Consider the following 14,314-nt stretch of genomic DNA (forward strand, 5'->3'; position numbering starts at 1 on the left):
AAAAAATCGTGTTTTTTCAACGGCGCGTAGCACGTGTAACGCGTATACTTGCGCATTAGGGTAACTTTTTTTCCTGAAAAAAAAATGTATTATTGTATTATACATATAATGTATAATATAATAATAATAAAAATATTGCACGCAGTACACAATATGATATACGGTGGTTTTTTTTTTTTATTAAATATAGTATGCATTACTCGCATATGTATGTACTATGTATACATGTATATATATATATAGCATATATGTTATGTGTGAAAACGAGTCGAAGACGCGTGGGTGTTGTCCTGCTCGGCGTTAGGTATTACGGATAGGACCGGAGTTAAATAGCCGTGAAATGACATTTTCGAGAGACGTTTGCTACAATGTGTTCCGTTTGTGTTTTTCACAAGCACCCTCCAACCCTTGGATAATGTTCCTTTTCTCGGCCGCTCGTCCACCACCGAGAATCTTATAATATATTACATATATAATGCACCGTGATCATCGCAGACGCACTCGAGCGCGTTTAACCGGTGGCAGTGCACGACCCATACCGATAGTAGTGTAGGTGTGTATACACACAATATAAAATATATAAAAGATGATCGCGAAATTCTTCGACAGATGCGTGTACATACACTCCTCACTTACACGACACATTATATAGCGGCTAATGATCGTATACACACAAGGATAATGTGACTCTGACAGAGGGCGGCGGTCGCGTTACCTATTGTATCCGTGAAGTCAAACATGACGATTTACGTTAAGAGCGATAAAAAAAAAAAGGCAATACTTAGTCGATCAGCCCCCGCGTGCCTTATCGTCCGGAAAATTTCTTCTTCGATATATTTCTCCCTGTACTTCTTCTCTCTTGTACATAACAGCTCGGGCCACGTCGTACTGACAACAATGAAAATAATAATATATATATGATACGATTGAACAGCGATATTCCTTTTTACACACACATTATAGGCACGCCGCCTTTTAATTCACACTGCGTACAATGCGCCCACTCGACCTATTCCGAGATGGTCTCTTCACAATGAGTGCTTGTAAAAATTTTCACTAATGGCTTGTAAGAAATTTCTATCGGTCATTCATAACAGCAGCAGACTATATAAGAAACATTTCCCATTCACATCCGATTCGAATTTGCCATACTGTTGCAGTAATCATCCTCAATAACAGGAGTAAGCCCGGCTATTTCAATCTATAGCAGGGGTGGCCACAACGAGGCTCGCGAGCCGCATGCGGCTCTTAAATCAGTTTCTTGCAGCTCTTGAAACCGAGTTCAGAGTAAAATTAATAAACTTTCATTTCTTCATTTTATAAACATAACTTAACAATGTGACTCGCTTTGAATTTAGCTTCTATAGCCTGTCCAACGACAGAACGGCCTGCGCAGAAACCAAAACGCGTACTCTCGTTTACTTTTGTCTGTGCAGGCGCATACTAGAGTAATGCGTTTTGGTTTTATAGCCTAAAATATCCCACCAAACGTTTTTTGTTTTCTATAATATCTCTATAGGTTGTTTACAACAAAGTAAATGTATTTTCGTGTCTGATAATATTATATTATAGCGAAGAAATCTAGATTAGTCACAAGCTTTATTTACAGGGTTCCTCATTATATTATCAGTATTACACCAGTACGCTTTATATAGTATCTGTCAAATGCCAATAATAAAATAAACAATGACTTAAACTACAATTATACAATGTGGAAGATTCTCGGAAAAAATTCTAATTCAATGGACTTTTTTCCTTTTTTATCAATAATTTACAAAACTTTTTTTTTTTTTGCTTAGATTAATTTTTTTATAGCCCCCTAAACTCTAACCGATAACCCTATGCTTGATGCCCAAAATGGTGTACTTTTATCGTAAAAGTTCAGGATAATTATTAATCTGGACTTCACTTATTCACGTACCAACCCGTTTTCAGTTTTGAAGCCTAACTGGTGTTGTTTTTTCTGAATTGTGGTTTGCAAAATATAAAATATAATGGTGCAAACAAATATAATATATATATAGGCTAGGTTATATAGGATATATTTTTTGTAATAAAACTATCGTACATACAATATAATCGTTTAGTATGATTGTCAATTGAGCAAAAAATATGGTAATAATAATAATAAACGTAAACGATTTACGAAATGCAATATTATAATAGCTATAGAGCTCTATATGTGTGAGACCGTTATTATGATGCGTTGGTTGATTTTGATATCTTACTGGTATGACAAACAAAAGCCCTCATATAGTATTAACAATAACGTATATAATGCCATTATAATAGCGCCCGGGGGAGTATAATAGCCTTGTATCCGATTAACAGTGCGAGCGCCCCGCTTTTGTAACTAAATAGCAGATTTGTGTCAAATTTCCGAAAAACCGCCCAAAATATACGTTTTCATTATAATTTTTTCACTACTGGTAGGGTGATATGTCCAAAAACCGTATTAGCGCACCAGAGGTTGTCGTTAATAATCTTTGGCAACCCAACAATAGCTGGGTTATGGATTTACGTTTGTGTACCGAGTATTGCCAAATATATTACTATTATGATTTTTTTTTTTAAACATTTTTCTTTAGCTTTGTCATCGGTTGGGGAAAAATATAAAACTATACGGTTTTCGGGCTGTAATAATATTTTATTTTATACATCATACATTGTATAATGTGCCAATGAATAACTTTTATTAATATGATGTTGATTATTGAGATTGTGCTTCTTTGCTAAGAGTGTAATTATTCTAATAGAAAATCAATAAAATAATAACAGCACCAACATTAATAATTGTTCGTTACATGACTTGTTTTGATAATAAAAAAATTTAATATGTGTATAGAAACCGAGTAGCATAATAATATGATTGTGGAAAAAATACAAATTCCGCCTTCTTTTTATTGGTTCAAAATTGTAAATTAGTATGCTCTGCGACTATCCATTAAACAACGGTCCTTTCAGAATAATTTAGTACTAATAAATACACCGGAGATTCCATGGCGTGGAAATGTGTACTATGACCTACTAAACAATCACAGACAACTGATGTCCTCGCGATCGATATGGTCAGAGTGAGTGTAAATTATTAAGTAAACGTTGCTACAAATTGTAGGGTTACGCTGCTTATTACTATTATTTTTTTCTTTTCGGATTAACATGATGCCCACAGACAAGAAACTATGGTTATTGAGTTATTCATTTTTGAAAAACTATTTTGTTTGAATTATATTATTTATATTTTACTCTATATTCTATTATACAGACGACCGATTATGACTTACATACCGATTGTATGACTTAAGATGATGTGTTTTCAGACGTAAAAACCCCACTAGACGGAATGCGTTATATTAGGACCACGAGATTGGTTTAGAGCAAAAACACCTATAATAACATCAAAAGTAAGTACACAATTATGGAGAAAATTACACATCCTCTTTGAAAAGTCATGTCTCATTAAAAATGTACAACTGTTAAAAAAAGTATAAAAGAAGTTGAATATTTAGTGTATCCAAAAAAGCAATGTCATTTTCTCATAAATGTTGTTTATTTTTGATTATATGATGAGTGTCTTTGCTCTAAAATCATTATGTACTGAGTAAAATGCATTCTGCGAAGCTAAGTTAAGATAAACAATTGAAATTGTTGTCAGGGATACTCCGATAGTCCAAAAAATAAATTAACTACCAAAAAGAGTCATAACTACTAAACTAATATTTATTACACATTAAAATATAACCTTTAAAAAATTAAGATTTTGTAAAGATTTGCCTATACCTAACCTAATACCTTAATAAGTAGGGAGTATCACGTCCTCTACAAATTCGATGTTTCTGTGTAATAACTAATATACAAATAGTTATACTTAACAATTATCATCATCATCATCATTCATCATAATAATAATAAATAATTCAGAACAGTGACAAAACTATATTTAAAAAATATTTTATAAAAATTATCACTGTTTTTTATACAACATTAATGACACGAATATGCTTCAATCAAATTCCTTAAATAGTAAATATTATGATAAATGTAATAATTATAAGGTTGAATGTTTACAAAATATCAATTAAATATTATACTTATACAATTGTCCACTAATCCTACAAATAAAATACATTTCAAAAATATTTTTGTTTTAAAATTGCAGTGTGGCGGTATTGTTCGAGAAAAATAAGAACATAATTCTCAGTTCATCGCACTATAAAAAACGTACAGTACAGCGGATGCCACAATGCATATTATGGTGTGAACTTAACCTTATAACCCTAAATTTTCTAAAAGTAATCATAATCATTGTTGACAAACAACAGTGATTTGACAAATTCGTTTTGACAAGTGTTCTTAACATATTAAAAGTAACTGATAATAATATATTATTATGGTCTCTGATTAATTTTTAAGAATTTCCACACCACTTAAAATGACGGTACAATATTTATGCTCCTCTCGACCCTATTACATAATTTTTCCTGCTATTGTTAACATATTTACCAAAGTTATTAAGCGCATCGCGTTGAATTCGAACGGTGTAATATTACCCTTAACTACACTCACATACAATGGAACGTCTAAGTTATTATGCCCATGTGAAAAACAATGTTTACCGTATGTAACGTTTTGCGCTAATAAAATAATATATTGGACGTAACGGTCTTTTTTGTCCAATATGATACAAATAAGATTAAGTCATAGCAAAAACGTTCAGTTTTTAATAACAGTTGTATAACATCAGCTATACATCCCCAAGAGGAAATATTTTCACACAACATACATGCGTACCTATACATTATATTATATGATATTTGTTATAAGGGGATTTTGAAGCAACAACAGACGTTTGATTTATTTTAATGTAAACACTATAATATAATAGTAAATATCTATACAACATTGGCAATATAGGTTCTTTATTTTATCGAGTAAATTAATTATACGCAATAATGAACAAAATACATTAATATACCTACAAAAAACGCAGTTTGAAAAAATATCTTGTATAGTTAAAAACTGAATATTATATTAAGAGGGCGTCGCACCGGTGATTTTCAGTGGTAAAAACATGTTTAAGCAGACTGAAAATAACTCGCTTAATTTTGGTTTTACAGTAAAAGCACCAATTGTAAAATTAAAAGAAAACAATATTCCGGAGAGCAAAACGGTTCGTTTTTTTAAAAAAAAAATCATTTTTTTGAAAATTTACAGTTATTTTAAAATTTTAAAATAATCGTTATTTCTAAACTATGTATTGCGCCTGCGAAATTATTTAATTTCAGAACTAAATCTAGAGTACCTTCTGCTTAATGATACTATTTTTAGTGCATAATTCTTCCTCAAAATAATTTGGCTAGGTAGGTATTCTCTTCAATTTACCTTCATTATGTACCTACTCTATTCCATTGAAACACCAAAGACCGCGTAACATAGGTTGTATAATATATAATTTGCATTTCATGTAGTAAGTTAAGTTAACGCTTTATTAAGGGTAAATAAGTAGAGATGTAAAAACTAAAAACGATGGTAAATTAAGAAGCCCAGCATCCGTTCCCACTTTTTCAACACAACTTTTTACATTAGTTTTTATTATTATTAATTTTTGAAATGTTGCTTGTTTTAATATTCGACAGAGGAGTACTTATAATTTGGTAGTGAGAAATCACAGCTGCCGCAACTGGTCGTAATCTTCTTTCTCCCCTTGCTGTTGTTCCAAATATAAAGCTAGCCATCACTTTCCAAATCACAAAATGAATGAATAATAGCTCGTTAGAAAAATATCAAATAATATGGTTTTCAAATACAAAATGAAATGATTTTACTAAATTTTTACTTCGAAATAATTCATAATCTTATTTAAACAGTTTAATTAATTTTAATCTATTAGATGAGTAGACAAGTGTATACAAATAAATCATTTTCAAAGTTTTTAAGTGATTTAGGACAAAATAACTACAAATAAGAATGCCGACATTTAGCTGTTAGATTGTTATCAAGTCGCAATGAAACCAACAAGCCATGAATATAGTTACTCCAGAATGATGACCTAATTTAATCTATTCTGCGGTCAATGCAAGAAAAATATTACCTATCTATTCTTAAAAATTATTAATAAACATAGTATAAAACCTAAATTAATTGTAACTTCATTAAATTAGGCTAGTCGTATAAGTGTTTGGGTAATTAAATAGTTAATACGAGAGTAATTCATTTTGGTTTTGCGAAGATATGATAAGATATGGTACTTGGTGGAACAGAGTATAGTCATATTATTTACAATGGACTCTTTTTTTTAATAATATAAATTTGTTAATTTAATAACAGTAATAGTTTGTTTTTCGCGCGGATGAAAATTGTTATTTTAAATATACTATTGACCACTTAATAGCTCTTCATTTTACAATTGTTGTGTTTTGTAAAATATACAATGCTCAGTTTTTATTTTAAATAAATTATAATCAACTAGTTTAACAATTTTGTTAATTATTAATCACATATTTCTTATTTGTCTGAACACTAAATATAAAATTGTTAAAACCTTTAATATTCTATGTACATTACATATTATTCATATTATTTATTTTACAAACCATTGTAAGTTCAGTAAACAGTATTAAGACTTATATTTTATTAACATCGTACATAACTATATTACTATGCACACAGCATTTTAAGATGTATTTTAAATATGTAGAAAACAACATTTCACAAAAAGAAGACATAATACTGCACTCTAGCGATCATGAAAAGAAATCATTGATCAATCGTTAGAATTGTAAATAAACTTCACGTCAAAAAAAAGTATACTGAAAAGAATGCGATAAAACATAGAACGGGCTATCGATGTGTTTGCGAGTTTGGTGGAGGATTAAAGTTCCCCTATTTCTACCTACACGGTCATTAGTTGTGAACACATCAGCTCGTTTCGTGATACATATATACACCCATGAAATAAATGTAGTACACATTATATAAATCTATTGCCAAAACCTTTGTCAAAGAATAAATGATGAAAATCACGTAATTTAAAACGTTTTTACTTTACAATTTAAATATGCATTCTCTGTGTTTGACGTTTGTATGTACTCGCAGATGTTGTAACATCAAGGATTGGTATTTCTCAGTTTTATTATGTCAAAGATATAATCAGAAAAAATGTTACCCTTAGCTAAAACGGCGGGTGCTGCATATTATACCCAAAACGTTCTTTAAAATATTATTTACCTGGAATTATTTATTTAGCATTAAAATTTCAAACTACTTCTAAGCTCTGACTTCTGAAGCATTATTATTTAATAAGATGGAAGATTTTGTTTTGCTACTGTAGTACTTAGCAAATTGGAATTTTTCATATCCGTCAAACCATCACACGGAACTCGGTTTATTGAACTCAAAAAAATACTACAAAGTGTTAATACACAAAATACATTTCTGTTGTGACTGTTCAATTGTTTTCTACAAGAAATATTGTAATATATTCTGTATACAACTGAATGTATATTACTTTTTTAATAATCGGTGGTCTGGATAAATATGACAATAAAATTATATTTCTCTGATTATAACAGCCAAAGTTGTTTTGACCACATAGGTTTCTGTTCAAAATGTGTTTGATGAATTTGCTTGCCATTATTCCTTGCATTTCACATAAAAAAAAGTTTCAGCACTATAAAGAAGTTGAAGTGTGCCCACCACTATCTTCTAACCAAACTTCTATTATTGTTAACAACTAATTTTATAGTTTTATATATAGCACTTGAATTATGAGATCATTGATCATATTACTATCTCAACAAATTCAATTTGAAAACTGTCGTCACGTTTTTTTTTTATGATAGATACATTTTGGCAATAATAAAATATTTAGGTCGAACACAATCGCAAAGTTTTTTTTTATAGTTACACTCGACAGCAAGGTTATTGGCTACAATTTGATGTATATGCATTATAATAAAAAAAATATTGACATTATTTTTACAAGATTAGATTAGCTTAGTTTATACCGAATTTAACAGCATTGTCTTTCTAAGGACTCTTGATCATGTTTTATTGGCTTGAATGCTAGTTTTAATAATTTTACATTAGGTCATTAAATTTTCGATTGAGTGAGTTAGGTGCATTACAATTTATCTTGCATTTTCTGCTTCACCTTTTGTCATTAGGTGTCTGTAAATCAACCATGTGTAGGTATCCGATTCTGTTAATTATTACAGACTTTCAACTGATTTCTGTTGAAGTGAGAGCTGCATTTCCATTTGATTGTGTTTGACTTTACGGAAAGCTTTATGACTAATTTTGTGTAATAAGGCCTCTGGATACCGACCGTTTTTTTCAGCCAAAACATATCTTTTTTTGTCCATCGCACAGGTCTAACCAGTGATCCGATTAGCAATCTAAAAACAGATATGAATTTTTTATGAAATTTACTTGAGATCGGTCAGAGCGTTTTTTTTTTCAATTTTTAATTTTAACCCTTAAAAATAATACCATGATGCTTTTACAAATTAACCGGTAAATTAATTGGCATGGTCGAAATGTATTAAAACCACTTTTTTCTTAAATATTACCTATACAAAACTCCTTAAAAATGGTCGGTATCCAGGGGCCTTAATAAAAATAATTGAAATAACTTTTATTTGCCTACTATTTTAATAATCACGAGATAATTATAATAACGATTGGACGAAATTTAGTATTAAAAAATATTTACACATTAAATATTGTTTATCCAATTTTGTAACTGTAACTAGATCGATTTATTATGTTTACATTATTACATTTTGTACATTTGATAATTTGAATACATTTAATTTTTGCCTGATTAGTGTGTATATGCAACATAATAAGCACCACGGCGTTTTTTTTTTTGGTCAAACTATATATGAGGGGTTATGCAAAATACCAATATGCTTGTACATTTAATCTATAGTAATACCATTGAGTATATATAATATAATAATAATATATTAAACTAAATGGTAATACTAATTCAACTTTTTTATTGATTTAAATTTTACAATAATACGCATTAACTATCGAGTTATTAGCGGTTAAAAATGATATAATATATTAAATGATAATTACAGTTAATTATATGATTATAAAATATTATACTATTGACTATCGTAGTAATAATAATCAAAGAGTTTTGCAGTATTTAATACGATGGTTTTCTACACTAATTTTATAACATATATTAGGATATTACAACCAAGAATTGTTCAAGATTTCGTACTTGAATGTTGGAAAATAAAATACATAAATATAGTCACAATAATGATTTTTTAATAGAGTTAATTTATGTAAACGTTTGTATTTTTATTTCTATTGTTTTCATAATATAATTAACTAGTTTTCCAATAAATAAAGAAAGAAACGCATTCGTTCAATAGATGTATCAAAAAGTGTCTACAAGATTTTTTATCAAACATTCATTATAAAACAATTGGTAAGATATGTTTTTTTAATTTTATATTTATATAATTAATACAATCTGTACAAGCATAAGGACAAAAAAAAAAGACTGACTTAAAATGGGATTTTACGTACAGTTTATAATTATTATTTAAGACTTGTGAATATTTTTCTTATAGTCCTTTACAAAGACAAAATGATCTAACAATCTAATTTTAGTAATTTGTCCCGCGCTAGTTTCACCAGTTGTTTAAGGAATCCAAATAGATAATAAAATTAGTATTCATAGCATGGGTCATAAAATACCCACAGTTATATTGTACAATTATTATCAAGTGTAAGACCTTCGTACGTCATGCAATGTTAACGATAATAATAGATAAAAAAAAGTATTTACAACGAACCTAAAGGTTATAGAACACATTAAGATTCCACCGTAGTTTCGGATTCCACCTACTTTATTTAATTTATTTTAGGTTTACTCTAAATAATTTTTATAACATAAGTACACAGTTTTTAAATTATTTTCGTAAAGTAATGACAGTGTGGTAGCTTTTAAAATCAAAACGCAAAAAAAAAACGATACCTCATAATAGTACAACGTATTCTAACACTAATTATAATAAAAATTACTTTTACGTGTTTTATTATAACATTCTAAAATTGTTTCGAACTGTGTAATAAATTAATAATTAAATTCTTTGAGAACTTCATTACCATGCCAAACGCACAAATCCAAATTCCCGTTAAAATGTTTATTTGATTTTATTGATTTTTTAAACTTATTCAACGAATTTCTGTCGTAAAAATAAATTTACTATCCACAATAAGATCCCTGAAAAATCGTTAAAAAAAATACAATTAAAATAAATAAATTAGTTTCATTGACATAATTTTCTACTCACACTGCGATATTATTTTCATTGACATAATCATAACAATAGAATGCACACAATACTTTAAGTATAATGTCAAAATATGATTTAGCTGAAAATCAAGTATGACTAAATAACAAAAAAAAGTTCCAATAATATTGTAAATTAATTACTTATACATGAGTTTTTCCTAAACATCAATCAACAAATATTATACCGATATTATTTTCCATCAAAACTCAATAAAATCATTATGTAAACAATTTATACTTCTGTACTGAAGCGTTGATCACAGGTTTAAAATTGTTATATTCTAGGGTTCTTTTAATTGAAATGTCGAAGCTGTTATTTAAAGTAAAATTGAAATAAAAATTTAAATTTAAAGATTTAAATTTAACTAAATTTAAATCGAGCAAATACGTCTATAAAATAACTTCCAACACACTTATAATTTTTTGTATCTTGTGTCTTGTGTGTACGTTGTTTTGGAATTTTTTAGAATAGTATGAGCTCAGAGGTGTTTTTTAGCGCCACTAGTGATGTGAGCGTGTGGAACGCGCCATCATTGCCAAGGCCAAGGCCGAGTCTCGAAATTTTAGCTTCTGACTATTGGTGCAACAGGGAAAAGAGCAGTATCATATTATTATTGTACCTTATTGGCGTAATTATAAAATTCTTTCTGTTTCTCTTTGTTAATTTTTTTTTCTGATTTCTCACTTTTGTATACCGCACATTTTAATCCGGATGACTATATGGTTGCTACAACTACATTATATTATTAGGTATATTTAAGCAACTTTTTTTAGTGGACACGAATAATAATTATTTTCCCATAAAACAACGATAATAATTTATAACAAAATATTTTACATTAAAAAACACACCATATACGAAGTAAATTTTTAAAAATATATAATCATTCTTGTCATCCGCTACGGTTTAAAAAAACGCGAGGCAAAATGAGTGTTCATATAGCTTAATTATAAACAATCATAGGCGTGGGCAGACTTTTTAGACAGGTAGAGTCAAAAGAAGGCCACTCACAAAATATAATGGTTCAACGGTGGACTGTCACGTTCTCTGCTCTCCCCCTCCCGGTGATGGGGCCCAAAGTATTACTTTACAAGGCAATCACCGGTTAACCCTTAACTGGTATACTCAAATAAGTATTACATTTGATTAACCAAAATAAAAACTCAATACAAATTAAAAAATAAACGCTCTTTTAAAAAACAAATTATTTAAGCCGACCTTATTAGAGTACAATTTGTATCCAATTATTTAAAGATGCACGGAATTTTGAAGAAAAAAACATCGTACCCTTTATAAATTAAGCATTTACACTACATAAACTACTGTATAATTATTATATTTTAGAAATATTTTAAAAATTAAACACAAACAATATTATAATAAATAATTGACGATGTATCATTCATCTGTAAACAATCTTGTTGGAATGAAAATGTCAATTTTAATAGTAACTAATTAGTACTTAACGGCTATTTATTTAAAAAAAAACACTCGAATAAAATATTGACTATCATATTATATACATTATGGTGTTTAACACAATACTAAGGTTAAAGTTTGCAACTTGCCTCATTAGGTATTCTCCGGAAAAAACCTATTTTGCAACAATAATTAAAAAAATTGTATAAATAGAAAACCTATTTTTTTAATAAATTAACGTAGTTTTATAGACATATTATGATAAAAAAATGTATTTGTGATCACTGAAAACCGGAAAAGTGAAATTAATCTTTATTAAATACTTGCATTGAGTATATAATATATACTCAATGATACTAGACGTTATAATATATATTACAAAATAATGTTTTAATATTTTTAGAAACCGAAACAATGACATATGTATTTTCATACCGTTTATGTTTTTCGTTAAATTGTTCTTTTAAAACATTTAGAGGACGTCACAGTGGTGTTATCTTTATCTACCACAGCTTTGTATACAAACTGTGTATCGCAGTGCAATCGAAAAAAAAATTATCAGTCAGTTCACGTTATCTAAGTAACTAACGGATTAAGCTCTTGTAGTAGCCATTTTTTACGATAATGTGTTTTTGAAAAACATAAATAAGGAACAGTTTAATGGGAAACGGAATAGATGCTCCTAAAAAGTGATTTACAAACTACACTGGTGACATGTGTAATCCTTGTGCGTAGCTTTGTTTGGTCCATCTAATTATAAGATTAAATTCAAAATACTCTATTACTTCTAATCTATGTAGTTTTAGCTTTTTCATTTAATAATATTATTTAGACGTGTTGCTGAAATAATAAGTAACTATTATTATTACTATATAATATATTATAACCAAATAATACATTTTAGCTTCGATGCAAAGCGAGAAGGTATTGGTTTTACTCTGATGTGTGTTTTTTTTTATCTGTATACACTGTAACTTTTTTAATACTGGACCAATTCCTTCGAGTAGCAACTCTATAAATCACAATTTTTTTTTTTTAACTACAAACACGAAGTACCAGATGTGAGAAACGAACTTAAATTAAAGTTCTGTATTTACAAATAAACATCAAAGCGTTAATTTGAAAGTGATTTTATCCGAGAAGACTAGTACAGTAGGGTATAGGCATAATAAAATCAAAGCAATGAGGAAAGAAACGGAGAGGTCACAGGTCTACAGGAATTATTTTAAATAAAAGTGTTAAAATTGAATAAAATCACTTTTAAATAAACGCTTTGATGTTTATTTGTAAATACAGAACTTAAATTAAAAACTTTCTAACTTTACTGGTTTATACTGTGCTTGGTTTGGACTGTACTGGCTTGAAAATACTAATTACCGATTTGCATCGAAGCGTTTTTTCGAAAGTGATTTTATCACTTTCAGATTTAAAAATTCCTGTAAATCTGTGACCTCCCCGTCCCCACTATGCCCCGACCCCACTGTACTGTTTTTTTTTTTGTATGTTGAAATATTTAAATATTCTTATTGCTAATATATTATTAGTTATTTTTATGGATGACAGCAAATCGGACCGCTTCGTCTCTAGTTAATGGTAACTTATATCGGTCCTAGATTATTGTAATGACCAATGTCCGTTCTCCATTATTAAATACTAATGATACAATAATGTAATTATGCAATAATTATGTACCATAATTTTGTTGTAAAATAAACACAAACCTAGCCGAGGAAGGCATGCATTGGTCCATTTTAAATGTTTACGGTCTTGTTACAAATCTAAAATCTACGTGTTGTCATGTTTGTTATAATATAGTCTTCAAAAACAATATTCAACGACCAATATAATAACATAATCTGACATTGCACAATTATTAGCGATTATCCTATACTACTGAGAAGAAAATATCGATCACTGTTCTAGTATTTGCTTTTATAAATAAAAATAACCTAACCTAACCGATGTATTGATATTACTGCGGCTTGTAGTCTGACAGTAGCCCAAATTTGTAAGTAATTTAAATAATAATAATAAGATATGCGAGAGAAAATTTAAGACCCGATTGGGTTAAAAAAAAAAACATAGAAAAAGGTCAAATTTCTTTGTAGTAATAAAAAATATCTGTACTATACTCGCTCAAATATATTCCAGGGAGGGATAGATTTGATTCTTGAAGACAGCTTGGAGAGAATAATATAATATTCTTTAATAGTTATCTATTTGGTAGTAGAATAGAGTAGACATTTATTTATTTTTAATGTAAAAACGATTTGATATTCGATATTCAATGATTTTACCTGATTTTTTTCAATTTAATACATTTTTTCTAGTAGTTTGATAAACTTTATTTGATAACAGCTATTGATAAATTATATTAAATAAAAATATGAGTCGATCATTGATCAATGAAAGCAGTTATTAATTATTTTACGATTCTCATTGTTCCTATTGCATTTTTATTCGCCAATAATCAAATAATATTATTTGAATATTTTTACAATTAAAATGTTTATTCATTTTTAATATTTTTATTCGTTCATTTTAAACTTAATGCAAATTACAACGCCGAA

The sequence above is a fragment of the Adelges cooleyi genome, unplaced genomic scaffold (assembly GCF_023614345.1).
Source record: "Adelges cooleyi isolate 19-005CV unplaced genomic scaffold, UGA_ACOO_1.1 ACOO_flye_CR_arks_rails_tigmint_CR_PRNA_23, whole genome shotgun sequence".
Taxonomy (NCBI): Eukaryota; Metazoa; Arthropoda; class Insecta; order Hemiptera; family Adelgidae; genus Adelges; species Adelges cooleyi.